Consider the following 13,845-nt stretch of genomic DNA (forward strand, 5'->3'; position numbering starts at 1 on the left):
GACTCACATCCTGGCTGCTGCTGGGATGTGCTCTGCGCACATTCAGCACAGGTTGCATTTGTGTAGGACTTTTCATCCTAAAGTTCTTTATAAACATTACGCTGTGGGTTTGGGCAGCGTGACTGTCCTCATGTTACAGATGCAGAAATGGATGCACCTGGTAGTGAAGTGACTTGCCAAAGACCACACAATGAAGTCAGAAACCCAGACTCCTGACTCCCAGTCCTGTGCTTTAGCCACAAGACCTTCCTTCCCCATAGAGCAACAGTTTCTTTTTCCGATCTATCACTGTGCAGTCAGATCTTGTGATAAGTATTTTTTCTTTTACAGCTGCTGTTTCCATCTTTCCCTCTCAGCCCTCATCAACATACACTAATGCTGTGAATGCTAACGAAGGAGAATGTTTGGGGCCAGATCGTGAAAGGTGCTGAGCCGCTACATCTGCAGGTGCACCTTTCATGTGCTCACCTCATTCCCATGTATTGATGAAGGGCAGGAAGTCCCTGTTTCAGTGAACTCACTGAAGACATCTGCCTAAAAATTAACAGTGTGATTCAGCCTATTTGTCTCTTTATGCAGCAGTGCGGTTCATCCCCGGGGAGGTATTGGGAGCCCCGTCTCTTGGGAATACACAGATCCCTTGGGGAATTTACTGTAGGGAACACTCTTGTATTGTAACCCCACGGGGGCTGGAGAAGGCCCTGTGTCTAATCTCTAAGGTTGAGAGGTTAGCTCCTATCTCTCCAAGCTCTGATATGTTCCTGGTACAGATGATAAAGTGCTGCTTTTATTGTCAGCTGGCGAAGTTACCCACCGGCTGATGAATAGCTGTAAACTTTGAACCCAGGCACTTGGCGTAAATAAATAAATAAGCCCTATAGTGTGAGACCAGGGACTTGTCCATAAAACAACACTTGGAGCACAGCAGTGTTTGTAATCTCCAAGGGCGACACCTGTAATCAGTGGGGCGAAGGGAATGCAGGAAATGCAAGGAGAAGGCCTGGCAATCTGGGGCTGGCGCTCCTGGCAGGTGTCAGCTGTGGAGCTGAGAACACTCTCACCTGCAAGCACCTGGGAGTGTTTACTGCTATTTAAGAGGCAGAGGGAAACTACCGGCCCCATTAATTAATTCAGAGGCAGGGGGACTAATTAAAGCCATGACCCATCCTTCCTAGACTTTCCCACGGGTGCTTTTACCTTGGGGAAAAAAAACCATGGCAGTTTATGTTTCCAGCAGATGAGGGTTAGGAAGAAGTTATTTGCTAGTGCCTGAGATAAGCAGGTCGGTGTAAACGTGGTGGGGGTGTCTGGAAGGTGGGAGGTGCCAGTTCCAAACTGCCCTCCCCACCTTTATTAGTGGTTCTTCCCCACTGAACCTAACCCCACCAGAAGGCCAGTCTCAAGGGAGCTCCCATGCTGGTGTACTAGGCACCAGCATTTTCTTCCTGGGCAGGTAATTAGCCTTGCTAGGTGGGATTACAAGCACCTCTGGCTATTTCCTAGATCAGCTGTCATGCCCCCCTCTCTCTAGTAAGTGACAGCCTCCTGAATTCTATGGCGCTAGGATTGCTGGAGCTCTGTGGGTGAAATCGTCTCGTTTGCCTTTCTCCTTCCTCTCAACCTGAGCTCGCACCCTGAACACAGAGGAGCCGGATGCCGACTCACCTTAGTTTTCACGGGGAAGTTTTAATGTTATGCCCCAAGCAGGCTCTGTTCTGAGCCCTACTGACTCTCATTTGTGGCTTTATCCCTTTGCGCTGGAGGCCACAGTGCCCAGCGCTGGCCAGGAAAACACCCACTTCCTATAACAAGAGTTTTCCTCCTACCACCCTAAGTGGGGTGTCTGAGGCTGAAAGCTCATGGGTTAGTAATACTCTAGTGTGCTGCTAACTGGGAAATGCAGGCTGGCTCTGTTTACAAGTGCTGATTCTGCTGTATACACCTGGCATCTTTTCAATAACCGTCTCTGCAAGAAGCCCTTAAAATGCTGGTTGTTTCATAGTGTAGAGTGTTACCACGTCTGTCTTGTGAGGGCTTTGCAGCTCTCCAGAATTCGGCTGCTCTCCCCCACCATGTGCTGCGCATCCTGCAGGAGCTTGGTCTTGGGTTTCTCTTCAGTCGTTTTTGCTTTGGGGGTGGGGAGGGCGGTTGCTTTATCATCTGTCCTGGGGTGGCAGATGGGAGCTTAGCTCAGAAAGGAAAACAGCAACACTCTGAATTAGTCTTGGGTTAAAGGTCACAGAAACATCTGCCTTAGGATGCTTTCAGTGGCTGCATTTCTATAGTGTGGGATTGCACGAGGGACAGAACCTGTTGCTGGTAGGCTGATAGAAAATCCCTGCACAGTGGAAGTATTGAAATAAGTGAACAAAAGGGGAGGCAATATTTGTTGAACAACAGACATGGGACAGCCTTTGGCATGTGTCCTTGCCGTCCCTGCACACTGTCAGCCCCCGAGTCTGCACTTTGTGTTCCTGTGCCGCTATCTCACTACCCCGTCTTAGGACGAGTTATACTAGTCTCTTTGCAATCAGCTCTGTGATTCTCTGGAGGCCAAATTGAGACCAGGCATAGAGAAGAACAGGTTAGCTGGCTTCAGTGGAAGATACCAGGTCTGCAGTGGCCCTGTGTGGTGTTTTATATTCACACTGTATTCACCTCTTTTAAAGGCATATTTTAGTACACCATTTTCTTAGACACTCAGCATGCAGGAAATGAAGTGTGTGTGTGTGTGTGTGTGTGTGTGTGTGTGTGTGTGTGTGTGTGTAATGTAAAAACACTAGAACAGGTACTCAACCAATTCTACATCCATAAATCATGCAAGCATGTGTGTGGATATGGTTTTCGTATATATAGATACACGTGCGCACGTATATACACACACACACACTCTCTCTCTCTCTCTCTCGTATGATCCATGGGTGTAGAACTGAGCATCCTTTTCTAATATTTGTGTTGTAATCTGTTTAGAGCCTGTAATCTGTTTAGAGCCTGGGATAGACACACTAGATGAAAGTGAACATACTACATAGCATTTTAAGTCAGCCATGGTCTAGCGGCTGGCGCAAGAAGTTGGGACTGCTACTCTCAGCTCTGCCACTGGGACTCACAATATGATCTTGGGCAAGTCACTTCTCCTTTTGGTGTGTCATCTATAAAAGGGGGATCAGGATACAATGATCCCCACCTTAGAAGAGCACCTTGAGATCTGTGGATACAAAATGCTAAAGAAATGCTAAGTGTTATTAATTATAACCTCCCCAACCACCTCTTTTTTACCATATTACATTTCATTACAAGAACATTTGACAGGGACATAACTTAAAAAAAGCCAAACCCGCCATGATGGTGTCACAGGAGTTGACCCATCAACCTCACTGTGTCATCTCTAAACTGAAAGGACGTTAGAGTGAACATCAAGAGCAAGAAGCCCAGCTGGTGTAAATCGGAATGAGCCAACGCATGGCAGCTGAGAATCCTGCCCACTATCTGTGTATCTGCATGTGTTGGAAAACGGTTGCTTTATCTGCATTCTGTTATATCTTACCCCATTTTTCTCAAGATCTCACATGATAATATAGTCACATTTGAGTCAGATCATTTTGAAAATATTATCTTAAAAATGCAGGGAATTTTTGGGGTCAGGAGGCAACTTTGTCACCAGTGCGTCCTCTCCTAGTGTGCTGACTCAACCTCTTCACACCCAGACAGCATCTTAAATAACTTTGCGAGGTCAGTGCGGGTACAAGGGAAAGTATTTGGCAAAAGATGTTGAGCTCAGATGCCATTTGCCTGCTGGAGTCTTCTATCCATCGTTTCTTTTTGCAGTTGAAATATCTGACGCTTCGTCACCAGGTTAATGAAGAAATGGAAGCTTTTCCCAGCAGGGAGAACATTGATATTTTTAGCCATTCTTGTTTGCTTTGGGAATGGGCTGTGGATGGGTCGGGATTTCTGCCGTCTCTCTTGGGAACTGATTTCTGGCATGAGCTATTGGTTGTTTCAAAGGGAATCAGGTTTGGGAGAAAGCAGATCAACTCCGTGATGCAAGGGAGTTTGCCTACATTCTGTCTATCAGAACATGAAAATTAATGCGTATCTTTGACACGTCTAGTGCAAATTCTTATTCAGCTCGGATTGCCCTGCTGTATAAAGGCAGTTTACTGAAGGGTGGGATTTGTTATATGGAGGATTGGTGTAGCCCATAGAGCTAGCTTCAGCATTTATTTAATTCAGCAGTAATGCAATGAACCTACAAGTCGGTCTCCTGTAAGACATTGGCTTAAGCAGTTAGCATATGGTTTGAGGCCTATGAACTTTGGCACAGACCAGTGGCCTGACCGTCACTCCTAAGTTTGGGGGAACGGTGAGTAGAGTGTTTAAGGGAGAAGCTTGTCCCTAACGACACCAGCCAATCACAGGAACATGAGCTAACACCAGGATGGGAATGTTTGCAACAAGAGTTTCATGGAAATGAATTGATGTATATGAGAATAAGTTGAGATCATTAATATACTAACTTATAGGAGAAGTGCAGCCCAACATTAGTAGGGGGAGGACATACAAATAAAGAAGAGGGAACAAACCCCCACTGAGTATGCATTAAACATAGTGGTGTCAGTGTAACATATTAAAGAAGTTGTAGCCCAGCCTATGGGCTACATCTCTCTCTTCTCCTGCCTTTGGGAGGTGCCTGGATGATGGCCACTGGTGACGAGAAACAACACTTCAGGTTGTTCTGCAAGGGGTGGTGTGAGTATATGGATGTTCAGATGCACGTTCTGTATTATTTCTACCTAGGTTAGAGTTTTTGTGACTTTGCTAACTCTAATTAATAAACTATTACAAATACACCAGGGCTCCTAAAGTGTGAGTGTTGCAACTGTGCCCATAGAGGTTCCCAACTATACAGTAATTTTAATAATACTGGGCCTGATCTCGGGGCAAGAACCTGTCAAACCTCAGAGGGATCACTGGGAATTCTTAAGTAATCAATGTAATTAATATATGATTCATAGATCGGGCTACATGGGTGAATGAGGCTAGGATGGCTAAAAGTCTTTCTCTAAAGACCCTGCTAAAACATTTGGTCATGGGACAGTCACACTAGCCTGGACCAAAGCCCCGCAAAGTTCACTGTGCTGTTGCCAGTGGCTTGTATCTTGTTGACTTTCCCAAGCTGAGCAGGGTTGGGTCTGGTTAGTAGTTGGATGGGGCAGGCGACAGCTAAGAAAAACCTGGGAGAGCACTACCAACCCTACATCCGTCTTCAGTGTGGCCTGAGTTAAAACAGTAAATGCTGCATCATGGTGCTAGAAGGGGCTGTGTTGTCTTTTTGCATTCAGTGAAAACCAAGTTAACTGGTAACGGGATCATTCTGAAAGATCCCTCCACTTGTGATCAGGAAAGATCCCATGGCACTTTGCACAAGAGTTAGGGCCGGATCTTCAAAGGAATTTAGCCAAGGAACTGAGCGCTGGATTTTTAAAGATATTTAGGCACCTTGTGGGATTTTCAGAATCATCTAGTTGCCTTGGCTAATTGCCATCTCAGATAATGACATTTCACTTCCCTGAATCCCAGTATTGTCAGCGCCAAGCATCCAAATTCATGAGCGAGGCCCTAAAATCATGAGATTGGTTTAAAAATCTTGAGATTTAAAATAATAATAAAATTTGGAGTCTTTTTATTTGCCTTTGGTTTCTGAGCCTTTAGGTTGCACATGGGTCATATTTTCAAGCTTTTCTCTGCAACCACAAGGACCAGAAACTTTTTTTTAAAATGAAACCCGAGCTTCTCAGCTAATCACAGGATTCCCAGAGCTGGGGCTTGAATTAAAACACCAAATAGTGTCAGACTCGCAGTAAAATTGCAGAAGTTGGCACTCAGTGGAATCTTCTTTGTAGTTTCAACTTACTACCGTACCCTTCACTCCCTGTTCTAAGAGTTGATCCCACAGACACGTACACATACAAGTAAAGTTACTCACCTGTGTGTCTGCAAATATGGGCCCATGAACTACAGAGGTTGGTGACTTTCAATGACAAAATGATTCTTGTTTGTAAAGAGCTATAAGATCCTGCAGGGTGGGCAGTGCTGGAAACATATAAGATATTTTTAGTTATCTTGTTTCCATGCCTTATGAGCATGGAAAGAACAAGCATAAGTTCAGGAGTTGCTGGTGTCAGCGTTCAGTATTCCTGATGAGACTGATAACCGTTTGATTGTCTCTGCAAAGATGGCAATAGTCATGCCTGCAGCGGGGGGACAGAGGAAGCTCTCACTCCATAATTTTGAAAAGGTAATCAGATTAATGCAAACCTGCAAGGAGAGCTCCACAGAGTGAGATTGGATGGTAGCTGTTTCCCCAGAGTTTTCCCCAATGGCAGGTGGGAATGGTGCAAAAAGTAAACAAAGAGTATAAAACTGTACAGCATCTTAACACTTCCTTTGCTGTTAATGTTCTGCAGTGTTACTGATAACCTAGGCAAGGACGTTTGTTTGTTTGTTTGTTTAAAATAAGATTTGTAAATTTAGAGACTCTTTAACATGTTCATATATTCATAGACTTTTCAGACCTTTTTGATGAACTAGTCTGAGCTCCTGCATAACACAGGCCAGGAACTTTCATCCTGTGATTGCAGCATCAGGCCCATAACTTCTGATTGAGCTATAGCAGATCTTTTAGAAACACACTAGATTTTGATTTAAAGATATGACAGAGAATCCACCCTGTCCCTGGGTAAGTTGTTCCAATGAGTAGCTAATTAACCTCACTGTTAGGGTGACCAGATGAGAGGAAGAAAATATCGGGACACATGGGGGAGGGAGGGATCACCAGCCGATCCCCCCCCCCCCCAAAAGTGCCGAGTGCTGCCGGTGGAGGAAAAAAAAAAGGAGTACCACGAAATATTGGGACCCGACAAAAGATCGATCAGGATGCGGGACAAATGCTTAAATATCGGGACAGTCCCGATTTTATTGGGACGTCTGGTCACCCTGCTCACTGTTTTAAAAACAAAAAACAAAAAAAAACAGTGCAACACTTCTAATCTGAATTTGTCTAGCTTCAGCTTCCAGCCACTGAATCTTAAAACGCTGCTAACGAGAATCCAAATTGGAAATGGTCCGAAAACTAATTGGGTGGGTGGGCTTTACCCCAGCACTGTCCACGCGAGATGTATTTCAAATCCCAACAAAACCCCACCACACATGAATCTGAATTCCAATTATGGAATTACTGACAACCCACGATGTCCCAGTTCCCTTTGATTCCATTCCCACTGGAACATAGTTGAGTGCCAGATGAACTGAAGCTGATATTAAAATGAGAGTGGTTTCCAAGATTATAATGTCAGTGCAATTCAGTCCATCCCTGGATACAGAACCCTCTTGCCCCACCCCTGCTTCTCACTTCACAAACCATTGAGCTTCTGCAGGGACCCTACATAGGAAGGCGCCGCTGAGCGAGCTGAAGATGGTTTCACAGCATATTCCTAACGGCGGAGCCCAGTTTGGTTTTGTTTGAATGCAGCACATTGGGGTTTTTTGTTTGTTTCTTTCTGTCTAGGATGGAGACGGGTGAGAATCTTGCGCCGTTCTCATCGCAAGCAACTGTGAAAGTTCTGAGGATTGTTTCTAAAAAAAAAGGGGGAAAATGGTGGTTTTAACAGATGACTGCACACTTTAGCGGTTTACAGCCGGCGTGCCTTCGCTGGCCTCTGGGACGGAGAGGAGGGGTGCGCGGCACAATAGCCTCTCTCATAGGAACAGCAGGCTTCAAAACCAGCCTGTTGAATTCCCTAACGCAGGGATGCAGTTTAACCACCCAGAAGTCCACTTCCTTCCCCGTCCCCGAAGCTGCCCCCAGCCCACTCTGTGCAGCTCTTGAAGTTTATTGGACGGCAGAGTACCCGGCAGCTGCTGTCCCCTCATTAACATGCACACCTGCTCCCCACAGCCTTTTGTGTGTCCAGCAGATGCCCTGATTTATTATTATACACATTTTCTTTTTCATTGGGCCTGGATAATGCCATCTCATTAACTCAAAATGTCTCCAAATCCTGACAAATTCTCACACAATCCCCAACAATGAAATCAGAATCAGGTTAAAAAAAAAAGGGGGGGGACAGGCGGTGGGAGGAGGGGGGACGGGACCTAAATGTATTCCTGCCTCTCTCATCTCCCACTAGAATGTTTTGCAACCTGCTTCTTTGGAGGCTTTAGCACAGGCTGGAATGCCTCTGGGTTTATGCTTGCTATGATTCATTGGAAGAATCGCCCCTTTGGGACTTAATAATATTCAGTATTTTGTAAACGCTTTGGTGGTTTTCAGGCTGTCAGGGTGGAACCACGGGAACCTCACACTTCAGAGGCAGTTCAGTATTGTCCAGTGTCAGGTTTGAAACGAGGCTTTGTGGAGCAGCGAAGTATTCATTAGAGAAAATCTAGATAGTTCAGCTCAGTCTGTTTCTGATCATGTTCCCTCAGGCAGCTGATGACTCAACCGCTTAGAGGATCAGATGTTAAATATGCACATGTTCTTTATTTCTATTATGGGAACACCTAAGCACCTCGATGAAGGATCTGGCCCTCGCTATGCTAGGTGATGCACAGACGAGGAACAGAGATGCCAGTCCTTGACCTAGAAAGCTCACAATAGGACAGGACCCAACAGATGGACAAAACACAAATGGGAGTTGTTGGGAGGATGAGATCACAATGAAGTAACAGAGTTTCATGTGAGAACAGAAGGCTCAGCTTGCCACTTGCATAACCTGAGTTAGCCTCATGGCTGTGTTTAGTCATACTAATGATGCTCACAGAGCTATGCCAGCAGGAAGTAAAGTAACAGGCATCTCATGCTTAAAGTTCCAGCTAATTTTTTCTTTGCTGCTAAACACAGCAGGGTGAAATGGCAAAGAAGCCTTGTGCCGGCTAAAAGGCCTCAGTTCACATCAGTGGTGCTAGCAGCCACTGTTGTTTGTTTTCCATGAACTTCTGTACAAGTGGCTCTTTGCCACTGCTGTTCACGTGGATGTTGTGGAAAGCAGAAGTCTCACCAGTCCTCGTGCAAATAAATGTTGCACAAATGCTTGCACCATAAGTAGCTTATCTAACTCCTCCTTCTTTATAAAGGATTAAAAGTTATCCAGTCACGAGTGCAAAAAAATACTATGTGGCCTCGAATGACCAATTGCAAAATGTAACTCGTGACTACCAACAGCCAGTAGTTTGTCAGCAAATCCATGAATTTGGTCATGTGGGGAAAAGGAAGCAGTGAATGAGTTTGAAGAGTGATCGAATTCTTAAATATTGACATGTGGGAATTGAGAACAGAAAAGAGGGTTTCAGGGCCAGAGTCTCAGCTGGCGTGAATCAGCATCTTTCCGGTACTGTCAGTGGAGCTATGTGGACTTACGCTAGTTGAGGCTCTGGCTCGAACCGATTTACTGAGCTGTAGTGCCAATATTTCTGGCAACAGCAGCGGGGAGTCTGATCACGGCTTCCCACTGTGAGTAGCTTTATTGAATGTGGCTGTTAAAACCATGTGGCCAGAGCTCGGATCCAGTGCCTGTTAAAGTCAGTGGGTGTCTTTCCATTGACTTCAGTGGGCTGCAGATCAGGGCCCAAGAGCTACAGAACTCAGTCTCTCCGTAATTCACTAAAATAAACACAATCGTTCTCCAAACTCATTGCCCCCAGTTACAGCTTTGATGGTCGCCACATGATGTGAAACAGGCAAATGTCTGGAGGAGGAATTTAACAGGGTGGGCCAAACTCTGCTCTCAGCTACAGCCGTCTAAATCTGGAATACCGCGATATACCAGGTCACCCCACCGCTGTCTGGAATTACTGCTGCATCACCAGGCTCAGGATCGAGCCCCTGTCCCTCACATTTCTACCATTTAACTCCTTATGTGCTCCCTTTTGGGGTGGGGCTGCTTATTAGAGGCTGGTAGGGCCACGGCAATGGAGTAACGCGAGCGTCCCAGTTCAAAGAGCGAAATAAACAGGATCTTGTGTTGAAAAGGCCAAACAAAAGGTGCTGAGCCGGGTGGATTTGTGCCAGCAAGGTGTTGATGAGACTTATCTCCAGAATCTTCTTTTGAAGATCAAGTGCCCTCCCTCTTGCCCCATCCCACCCTTCCCCCCCGTTGTCATCAGCTTGGAGGGGTCCCTGCTGCGGGTCGTTCCCAACAATGGGGAGCATTGAAATCCGATTGTTGTCCGCTCCTCCCCCTCCCCCTTCTTGTTTAATTATGAGTGAATCACAGACAACAATGGGGTGCAGACGGAAGGGCGAACCCCACTTCGTGGCAGGGTATTCATCTTTGCTGGGAGGATCTGGGAGTGTGGGGCAAAGGGAATCTCTTTGAACCATTAAGCCTGGTCAGTTGCTGGGGGATCAGGGATACCACAGAGCAAACTTAAGCAGCCACTGTTTGTGAGTCAGGAATGACAATCTATTCCGTGGATAGCATTTCAGTCCCCAAGTTGCCGAGCACCCTGAGCTCCTGCCAACGTAAGTGCTGGTTGAAATTGCTCAGCCCTCTTGCAAAGTCACCATTTCACAGCTTCCATTTTCTGCTGGGTTTTATCCACGTTTATTTGGGGCCAGATCTGAGTAGCCCTTTACCACATGAGCAATCCTGTTGATTTCCATGGGGCTAGGTGCAGAATAAAGTCACGAAAACAATCCATGTTTTGATCTTGTGCTTGTCCGGAGTAGATCTCAGCGTTCTACAAAGGAGGTCAGTGTCGTTACGCTGTGTGAGTAGCAGGGGCAGAATCTGGCCCTTATTTCTTCATACTCTCTTCCTCCCTGCCATCATCCCTGAAAGGCTGGCTTATGTTAAAGCACCTAAGTGTTAGGTCAGGAAACACTCCCCATTTGCAAGCCTCTCCCATCACCTGGCTTTGTTTTCTCATGAGCCAGTTGGCTTGGACCTTTTGGCTTCTGGTAACAGATGGTTGGGCCAGTCGCCATTTCATGTGTCTTTTTTTAAAAGGCCTTCATGCTGAGAGAAAACTCAGGCATGTGTTTGTTTGGCCTCTCCCACTGCTGGAGAGAATACGGCTTTGGAAAGTGTTTATCTTCAAGGAAGATCGGAGCAGCTGTTTAGGAAGACTGTAATGTAAGAGAAAGCATAAATACGCCACACCTGTTATCCAGGCTAAAACTGAGCTCGTGTTTGCCAATGCTGAGATATGTTTGATTCTGATTTCTGCAAGACGGAGGGATGTTGGGGAAACTGTCAGTTATTGACGAAATAGTCATACTGCCACCGGACTCCTTGTTAATACCGTACCGTTTACATAAAGCTCGAGGGATCTCAAAGCACTTTACATGAGTGTTGTGGCCCTTTTGGGGCTCCATCCAGCCAAGCACTCAACTTTTATCCCATAACTAGTCCCGTTGACTTCAGGGCAGTGACTTGGGTCGTAGCGTTATCCACATGCTCGAGTGCTTTGTTAGACTAGGGGCTTTGGCCGTTGCACATGTCAAAATGCAAAGGGGCCCCTAATCGCAGATCATTCTGAAGGCACTTTGCATGCAACCCCTTTAAGCTCTCTGCTGTCAGGTTGCAAGTGGCCAAGATCCTGAGACAAAGTGGTGGAACTAAGAGCACGGTCGGAAAGGCCAGCTGTATGTTTTGGGGCAGAAGGGTGGAAATTGACCTGTCCACATCAAATCTGGCTTCCTGTTCAGGAGAGGGCGAGGGAATCTATCCAGGACAAAGAAGTATGTGGGTACAAAGACCTCCTAGCACTGTTCAGAATACTCTCTGCTGTCCCACAAACCCTGATTGGGTCTCTAGAGGGACTTCATCTTATGATTGCAGGGTGGCATTTTAGTTAAACATCCAAAGGCCTAGTGGACAGAGCACTGGACTGGGACTCAGGAGACCTGGGATCTATTTGCAGCTCTGCCACTTGCCTGCTGGATGACCTTGGGCAAGTCACTTTCCTTTTTCGTGCCTCAGTTTCCTCATCTGTTCAATGCGGATAATGATGCTGACCTTTTTTGCAAAGTGAGAGCCAGATGTTACTATTTTGCAGGTCTCTGCATGCTACCCGGCTGGGGCTTCTCTTTCATCTTTTCCTTCTCTCTTAGTGTGAAATTCACCTTTGTCCAGAGAAGTCGGCACAAGGCCAGTTCCTCAAGTAAATCTTCAGAATAGGCCTCAAGTGGTCCGTTGTGCTGGCTCTCTCTACAGGGAGGAATTTCAAGCAGAGTGAATATATATCACACACACGTATCATCAGTGCTTGGGTCTCTTTGATCCTTAGACTTGCATAGTTCCATTAAAAAAAAAATCAGTAAAATGGTATTCCCAGCAAACATGTGCTATGCTAACTGGCATCCCTTAAAGAAATAGACCCCACCAGCTCTGATATTGATTAGGGACAGGAGAGGGAGTTAGGGATTGTTCTGTCCTTGCTCAGCTGGTTTGGGAAAGGCAATTTGCATAGATCCTACGCTTCAATTATTTGGTTGTGCTTCAAGGGGGTCGGAAGATACCCCTTAAGCTCTTTGAAATCTCAGTGATTTATGGCACTTCTGTTGGAGACAGGTGGCAAGGGATGGGAGCTACAGGGTGTGTGTGAAAGTGATTCTCACGCAGGCATGGAAGTTGGCAACTTTGTGGGCTGCAAGGAGTGTTCTTCTTTCTCACCTCCACAGCAGGCTGCGAGGGTAATCAAAGGTGCCCATGAAGGGGCGGGGAAGGGGAGAAGCCAAAACAGATGCTGTAACTGAAACCACATGTGCAAAAATTGTCCTAAGATAAAGCAACGTGGTGCTGTGGACCCAGCACAGAAGCCTATCTCAGGCTTTAGGAGGGAAAGTGCCCACTCAAGCTGGGAGCACAGGATCTATATGCTCAGTGTTAGTCTAAAGCCTTTTTACAACACATCTGAGATGAAAAATGGGCTCTTCTCTGTCTGATTTTAGCACAGACTGAACTTCTCCCTTTCTTTTCCCCTGCACAATCCGCCTAGCTGTCAGCACCATGTGTATTTAACCCCCTACAGCCTGCACTGATCTGCCAAAAAAGGAAACGGCTGTTTGCCCTCTGTGTGTTTACTTTGTTTTTAATGATCAGCTGTGTAACTCAGTTTGAGACTAAACCCAGCATTTTCTCATCGGTGTGATGGTCACACCCCACAAGGCAAATGTTTCTTCTCTGATCCATTATCGTTATAATTAATAAACCTGTATATTACCATAGTGCCTACAAGCCTGGATCAGGATTGGAGCCCCACTGGGCCACGTGCCACAAGTGCCGACTCCATGGGTGCGCTGGGGCTGGTGCACCCACGGAAAAAAATGCAGCCCTGAGGATCAGCTCCTCCCCTCCCCACTCTGCCCTCCTGCCTGCTGGCAGGCCCCGCTAATTAGCACGGCCACCTCCCTCCCAGCACCTCCTGCCCCCCACAATCAGCTGTTCAGCACCATTTAGGAGATGCTGGGGGAGAGGGGGAGGAACAGGGGCAGGAAGAGGTGGGGGCGGGGCTGGGGGCGGGGCAGGGATGGGAAGAGGCAGCATAGGGAGGGGTTTGGGGGAAAGGGGTGGAGCAGGGGCGGGGCCTAGGGCAGGAGGCGGGGCTTTGAGCACCCGCTGGGAAGTCGGAGCCTCTGCGAGGTGCTGTACAATCATGTGATTGCATGGTCCCTGTCATGTGGTGCCTGCAATCCAGTCTGCACAGGCAGACTCCATACCAGTCAGAGTCTCTTCCCAGGAGCAAGGGGTCCACCTGGACGGATCCAATTGCAGGAAGGGGGTTAGGTGCTGTCTGACTTGCCGGGTGGCTTTGTCTGCAGTTTTATGGCTGTGAAAT

At 46.8% G+C, this 13,845-nt stretch overlaps 1 protein-coding gene across 1 annotated transcript in view; it reads left to right on the forward strand.

Annotated features, from left to right (window-relative positions):
• NOTCH1 (notch receptor 1) overlaps positions 1-13,845 on the forward strand; it is a 78,756-nt gene that overhangs the window by 27,326 nt on the left and 37,585 nt on the right. The gene's annotated exons all lie outside the window — the stretch shown is intronic.

Source organism: Gopherus evgoodei, chromosome 16 (assembly GCF_007399415.2).
Source record: "Gopherus evgoodei ecotype Sinaloan lineage chromosome 16, rGopEvg1_v1.p, whole genome shotgun sequence".
Classification (NCBI taxonomy): Eukaryota; Metazoa; Chordata; order Testudines; family Testudinidae; genus Gopherus; species Gopherus evgoodei.